Source organism: Aquila chrysaetos, chromosome 11 (assembly GCF_900496995.4).
Source record: "Aquila chrysaetos chrysaetos chromosome 11, bAquChr1.4, whole genome shotgun sequence".
Taxonomy (NCBI): domain Eukaryota; kingdom Metazoa; phylum Chordata; class Aves; order Accipitriformes; family Accipitridae; genus Aquila; species Aquila chrysaetos.
This window is the reverse complement of record NC_044014.1, coordinates 33721701-33728916: the sequence shown is the minus strand read 5'-3', so window position 1 is coordinate 33728916 and position 7216 is coordinate 33721701.

Genomic DNA, 7216 nt, shown 5'->3' with positions numbered 1-7216 from the left:
GCGTTCCTAGGCAAGTCACTGCAGTCTGGCAGTAATGGGGGCACCTCTTGTTGCACAACTACAGTTTAGTAGGTTGAACCTGCTGTAAAGAGCTTAGCAGTAGAGCTTTCAACAAGATAGACCTGATGAAAAAAGGAAAAATATGACAGCAGTGTCATCTTTGCTGTCATTTTTGGAATGGGTATAGCAAGGAGAAAAGCTAGTAACAAGGAGCAAGAAAAAGCGTGGGAGAGGGATAACAGAAGAGGTACGGGGGAAGCTGAGGTGGAAAGAGTTGCAACATTTCAATACCAAACAGGCCGATGAAGAGAGAGCCCCTGAAACCCACTGCCCGGATACTCTCTAGCTGCAGGCTAGCTGTGTGTGTGTTGGCTTTTTGCTTTTGTTTAACCCAAGGCCCAAGGCTGGCATGACTGGGGGAATGCTCTCTGAGGCTGAAGTCTTTCCTGAGCTGGGCAGGTGCTACAGTGAAGGCAGGATGACTCAGCTAGCTCTGCACTGCCCTGCGTGCCCTGTGCAATAGCTTTTGCTTCCATAGCTGCTCCTGCGCCAAAGATGTGGCTGGTTGCTCATGCGCAGTAGCCACAGAAATCTCCTGTCCACCTGTGGCATGTGCTGCATGCTTTGGCTTCTTGCTGTGGGTTTAAAGTTGAGTGGAGCATGTTGGGAAGCCTTGGGCGAAGTAGAAGTTCTTAGTCCTGAGATACATCCTGTATGGTTGCCTGGAAATGCCCAAGTATTTCTCAGCAGTACTATGTGCCTCAAAGGTCTGCTGTGATTCTGGCTCATAAATAATACTTAAGGTAAAAAACAGGCATATAATGAGCAACCTTTATTGTCAAGTTGCTGTGCACAGAGTTACTGTGTTTGCACACCTCATTAAGCAAGAGCGATGTACCCTCTAAGTGGGGCAGATGTAAGTACAAGTAATGTTCCCTCTTCTGGTCCTAGGTAGGGAAATCCAGCTTGGCTTCAGACAGTTTTTGCTGACTGTCTGGGATTCACTTATGTATGTTTTATTAAAACTTGACAAAAATAAAGATGCAGTTAGATTGTATTTTTATTTTTTTCCTCCATTTGTCAGCTGGGTGTAACTACTGTGTGGGTTTTTTCCTGGATTGCTTATTCAATGCATGTGGAAAAAATACTGAGTATTCAATATAGGCTAAATGCAACTCCAGTTCCAAATTGGAGCCCTGGGTATCTGATGTGGATTTGCACCCATTTTATGTGCTGTATGGCAGCTGTAGTTAGATTTCACTGCACGCATATAAAAGTAGTACCATGTTTTACACATCTTAAAGAAACTGCAGTGATATACTGGATATAATCAGGGTATGTGTGCCTTCAGATTAGTATCTTTTAAAGTCTCACTTCCTGCCAACAATACATTCTGAGTACTTTAAATATGAAACTGATGTTAAATTAGTTGTCAGTCTGAAAAAATTCAGCTGGAATTAATGATTGGGCAATATGTAGCACACTTTTGCAATGGAAATGAAGTCTATTATTAGGCAGCTTGATAGATTTGGAAATATGATTGGTGACCTGTGATAGTTTCCTGATGTAACCCTACCCATCAGTGAGGAAAGAGCCTTGGCTGTTGAAGAATTTTGTATTGCCACTGCAGGCAATATCTGTTAGGACTCCTTGTCCTAGCCAGTTAGTTGAGCACTGTGACCATACTAATCTTGACTTGAATTGATAAACAAGACCTAAGATTTAATGTTTTGTTTTTTGCTTTTTACTTGTCTAGTTTTGCAGGGTTCCTTTCCAAGAAGATATTTCCAGAGATGCTGCAACTTGAGTATTATCTGAGAGCCTTTCCTTCTTCTGTCTGGCACGCTTCATTCAAATCGGCTCCTAGGTTCAAATGGTTTTTTGGAAGCTGGCAGGAGAGGTACAATGTGATTATCTGTGTCTCATTTGCTTGAAAAGTAGGTCATCAGCATTGACAGGGTGGTAGAGGTAGGTAGGTACACAGTTCTGCCATGTAGAACTAAATTGTGCATCCTCTTGAGTTTTATAGTCCCTGACAAACTGATCTGAAACAGAAGGAAAGAGATGCTTAAATAATTACTCTTTATTGTAGAAGAAAAAGTTATTGTTTATTGCATAAATTAATTGGTTACTGTGGAGCCAGTCATGAATAGAACATTTATCTTCTTATTTGCAGATCTTAAGAAAATTTATTATAGTTACCAAAACACAAGACAAATGAAACTGCTAAGTTTTATTAGATTTAAATTCCGTTCTGTGCCTTGTTCAACTGATGGTCTTTATGGTTAGCTGCAAAACTCCATTACGTTCCTTTGGTAGCTGTTAATTTGTCTACATCATGCTGATACTGGATTCCTGCATCACTTACTGATGTTGAACAATATGCTGAGTAAGGGCTACAGATCACATGCTATAAAAATTGAGAGATTTGCATAGCGTTAAACTGACACTAAGGTATTTCTTTATTGGAAAGATATTTTACTTAAGGCCTTTCACATATATATATGGTGAATATGTTGGGCTGAGCATGATACTGGTCAGATTAAAAATGGCAAAATGATAAAAGAGAAATTGGACAGGTGTGTCAAAGTGAGTGGCAAAAGCTGCTTTCTCCTATGAAATAGAATTCCTCTCATTCAAAGGACTTAGTGATGTTTTGCTGTAGACTCAATTATGCTGAAGAGCCAAGTTAAAGACTTGTCAGTCTTCTTACAAGAAATAGTCTTTAGAGTCGTGTCAGTATGCTCTCTGTTTACCAAAATCCATTTTGCTTTTTACATTTTTTTGGGAAAGAAAGATATTTGTGCTTTTAAATGATGGCTTTTAAACAATTGAAAAGTCTCCTCAGAAGCCAATACACATGCTCATTTTGTACCATGCTATATCATGTAAGGATTTTGTTGCAGGAACTAAATTATGGAGTCATAGCATGATTTGAGTTGGAAGGGACCTTTAAACTTCATCTAGTTTAACCCTGCTGCCATGACATAGTGATTTCAAATTTCTCTAAATAGCCGGTCTGTTTCTGGGTTTTAGTCCCCTTCATGGCTCTGCGGGGAAGGCTTGACTCCTTTCTTTTATGTCCTCATTGTAAGGCCTCACATCTTCTGCAATAGCTTCTTATGTTATTTTTCTTTAGTGTGTCCATAGTTTTTTGCAACAACACTGTTAGTCAGCTTTAGCTATCTTTATTCAATGTATGGAGTATTTGTTTGCTTGAGTTTTTCTCATTAGTATTAAATAATCATATCAGTCCAAATTGACTTTATTAGCCCTCAAATCATTTCATGTTGCCAGAACCTAGAGGCCAAGATGTCTGAAATGAGCAACTTGCTGAAATTCTTGGCCAGAGCTATAGAAACAGAATAAACTATGACTGGTATGAATGCAGATCTCTCAACTTCTCTGCCTGCAGATGCTCAAGACTTCATTTAATGAGGAATGGGAGTCTTGTGCATGTGTGATAATGAAGAGTGAAGACAGGACAAATCTTTTGGCTCCAGGGTCTCACGGCTGTGCTTTCTTCTCTTTAGATCTCCTGTGTCAGGTGCAGCTTTTGTGCTGTGTGCGCTGCAGTTTTATGAGCTAGCATAAGGTGAGAGGTAGAAGAGTCACATGCCTGGAGTGTGAGATTTAACACTTGGGTACCTCCAGTCTCCTCACTTAGTATGCAACAAGGAGTATCATGCAATGTTCAGTCATCAAACACATACCTCGGGAGTCTTCAAGGGAGCATCCCTGCTCCTGTTACTTGCTGAGCCTCAGTGCTGCTGCAGAGGGATTAAGTACAGCGAGTTTTCCAGGCCATAGTTTAAAGTTGTGTTTTCTGCCAGTGGAAGTGCTTGTTTAAGGCATCCAACAATGCATCATTGTGGGTGCTGTGTTGTAAATGCACTCAGGGAACCTCTGGAAATGCTTTGTTTTTTCTAACTGAGATCAGCTTGTTTTTGCAGTGTGGGCTCACCTGTAACTGCTAGCACAACATGCCGTAGTGCACTGCAGCGCATGGGTGGGAAGGAGCTTGGAGCAATTCCTTTGTAAGCTGCCCGTGTGGTTGTGCCCCTGTGTGGTAAGATTGCAGCAAACGTTGCTCCCAGCGGCCTTTGGCTTCAAGCTTAATCTTACTTGGTCATAGTTAAACTTGCAAAAACATTTTCTTTTAGTTCAAATTAATGTTTATTTTCCCCATTTCTCTCATTGCAGACTGAAAATCATCCAACTAAACTCTCTTGCCTTCTTTCCTAGTGTCTCAGCTCATGCTGAAAAGTAAACATGTTTTCAGTGATTAACAGCGATGACTAGATGTTGCTGAGTAACAAGATGAATACCTACTCCCCTGTTCTGTGAATGGCCAGTGCTCTGACCAGCTCTACATTTACAGATCATATCTAAATTGTGTAGGTTTCTTGTGGTTATAACTTTAAAATTTGATATATGACGTGCATATCAAGTTGTATTAGGTCACGCTGTCTTCTGTTAGAATCAAATTACTTTGCTGTTTAATTAAAATGCCCCTGGGTTAGAGTGGCTGCCTCCTTGCTTTGCATTACTTAGGAGACCGTCTTTGCAGATCAGGATAACTGAAATCACCCGGTGTGCCTTGAATTACAATAAATACTGTGTATGAGGTCATGCAAGGGTTCATAAGAATTCTTCAATTAATTAATATTTGCTTCAAATAAAACAGGGTTATGCGGAGGTGCTGTCAGGGAGTAAGGAACAAAAAATTACATTTACGAGACTGGGCTTGACAATCTGATATCTCCCCAGGTACGGTACCAATTATAGGTAACAATTAAGTAGTCACTGTTTTGGGTGTTTGGATGACCCTTTTGGCTACCAAAAACATTCCTGGGAGGGAGAGATGAGGAAGAGGGAATTCCTACTGAGCACACCATTTACCTTATTGCTTCAGAAACAGGAGACTTGAATTTGCATATGACAGACTGAAATACTGAAAACAGGGTTACATCATCTTGCCTGGAACTGAAAAGTTTGATGGAGTGCTGATGCCATCTCAATTTCTCTGGAGGGAAGATCTCCCTTTTGAGGGTCTTCCAACTTTTTTGAATTTTCTCTAATTTTGCTCTAGAAGTAGTATCACAAGACTGCAGAAGGCAGAGTTAATTGAACATAATAGACAGGAGCAACTAATTTGAAATAATGGTCAATCAGTAATGACCAAAGATATTGAAATTTTACGCCATTGGAGAAATACAAATAAAAACCTGCCTCTGCCTACCTTTTGCATGGGTTAGGGCAGTGTCTATGGTGCAAAAGGATGCTGAAGCTTCCACTTACCATGTTCCTCCCTTTTTTTTTTTTATCCCCACCACAGGTGCTGTAAAAACTAGAGGCAGAAGGACTAATAATATTTTATTTCTTTACAGCTCTTCAAAGATTTCTTCAAAGAGGTAATACTGTGTTGGAACTGTATTATTTATGCAAAATGGCCATGTATGGTGCCAGAGATAATTGCTTCAGCTGCAGATTCATAGGCCATGAGCTGCCTAGAGCTGAAGCTGGAAGTTAAGTTTCCTGTCAGCTGTGGGAAGCTGTCAGAAACCAGTGACCAGCTCGTGGATGGAGCCTCATGGGAGATCTGTCTTCCTGGGAGGATGATTGGGGCTGCAGAAACTGGCCTGGTACCTGTAGCTTTTGCTAAAACTAGCCCAACAATTCAAAATCCCCATGAAAATGAACAGATAGGGAACAAACTATGATTACAAAAATTTTGTGTGGCTTTGTGTTTTGCTTTTCAGCTTCCTATTTCTTGGAGAAATAAACCTGGGATCAGCCAAACTGAAAGAAAATTCTCCTTAGTTATTACTTCCTGATTACATTTAAATGCACGTTCAGTAATTGCCAGTCAATCAACTGAGTTGTGTTGCTTAACTATTGCTGTAGTGCCTCAACAGAAAATCCAGGTGTACTTAACCATGTATGAAAATACCTGCAGCAGAGGCCAAAGACTTTTTGAGCCAGTCTGCACTCCAGTGCAATCGCAATGTTAGAAACACTAAGTTATAGTGCTGTAACGCACTTTCAAGGGGAGAAGGTGCTGCTTAAGAGATGTGAACAGAGGATTTTTCTGATCTTTCTCCTTCAGACTGAAGAAAGTGAGGTGAAGCAACTACCAGCAAATGGCAAGGAAATCTGCATGGAAAGAAGAATAAATGCTCTTCTCTTACAAGTTTTCAGCCCAAACTGCTATTCCCATGACTTCCTTTTTTTCGTGCAAACTGCACCAAGAAGCAGATTGAATATTTGCCTTTCTGGCAGGGATGATAAAGCTCTGGGAGGGAGGATAGTTTTTGTTCCCATGATATATTTCTTTCTGTGTTTTTTCCAGTAAGCGATGCTGTATACACTGGCATATGAACTCAAATAAGGAACAGTGGTCAGACTGTCTAGTTGCAGAATAGCCCTTATGCCTGTGCTTAGTTTTTACCAGACAGAGCCTTTACTGAGTACAACTAAACCTCCTCCTACTTTGGATATATTTTTCCTCTCAAAATTACACTATGTGTCAGTTTGGGATTTACTTTCTCTCAATTAATTCCCTGAATAGAGAGTTCAGTTATCAGCCTTATTCATGTGTCATTTGAACTTCATGATGTAGACTGAAATGGGTCTTAAATAATTTTTGAGGCCTGAAAAAGAGCTTTACTTGCTTCATTACAACAGTTTTCAGCCTACAGCTGGTTCTGCTGATGTTCTGCTCTTTAGCAGCAACAGCAAGATAGTGCCTTTAGATAATGAAGCAATACTGAATTTTGAATGCTGACTTGTTTTCCCTGGAACAGCATCAAGAAAATTAAGAGGTTTAGGTGCCAGGTGGAGATTAGAGGAAGAAAATGAAACTCAAAACAGGAAGCAGAGGGAGGCAGGCTCCAATTCAACCTTCATGACATTTCATTCCAAAAGGAGAAGAGTATTGACAGCTATTGACCTGTCACTTGCCAGTTACTTTCAGTTCTGCAAAACTGCCTTCTGCATGCTTTTCTGAAGCCTTTAAAAGAAAAATGATGCTAGAGAGTTTAATAGGCTGGGAAAAAAAGAAAAAAAAAAAGGCAAGCAAGCAGTCCGAACATGTGCCTCCCACTGTTTTGCTGGGCAGTCCTCCACATGCCTGTAATTCAGCTGCCTGGAAATAGGCTCTGCTGAGCCACTGCAGGACACCAACACATCCCTTGCCAGAGATGGGTGCAGATAG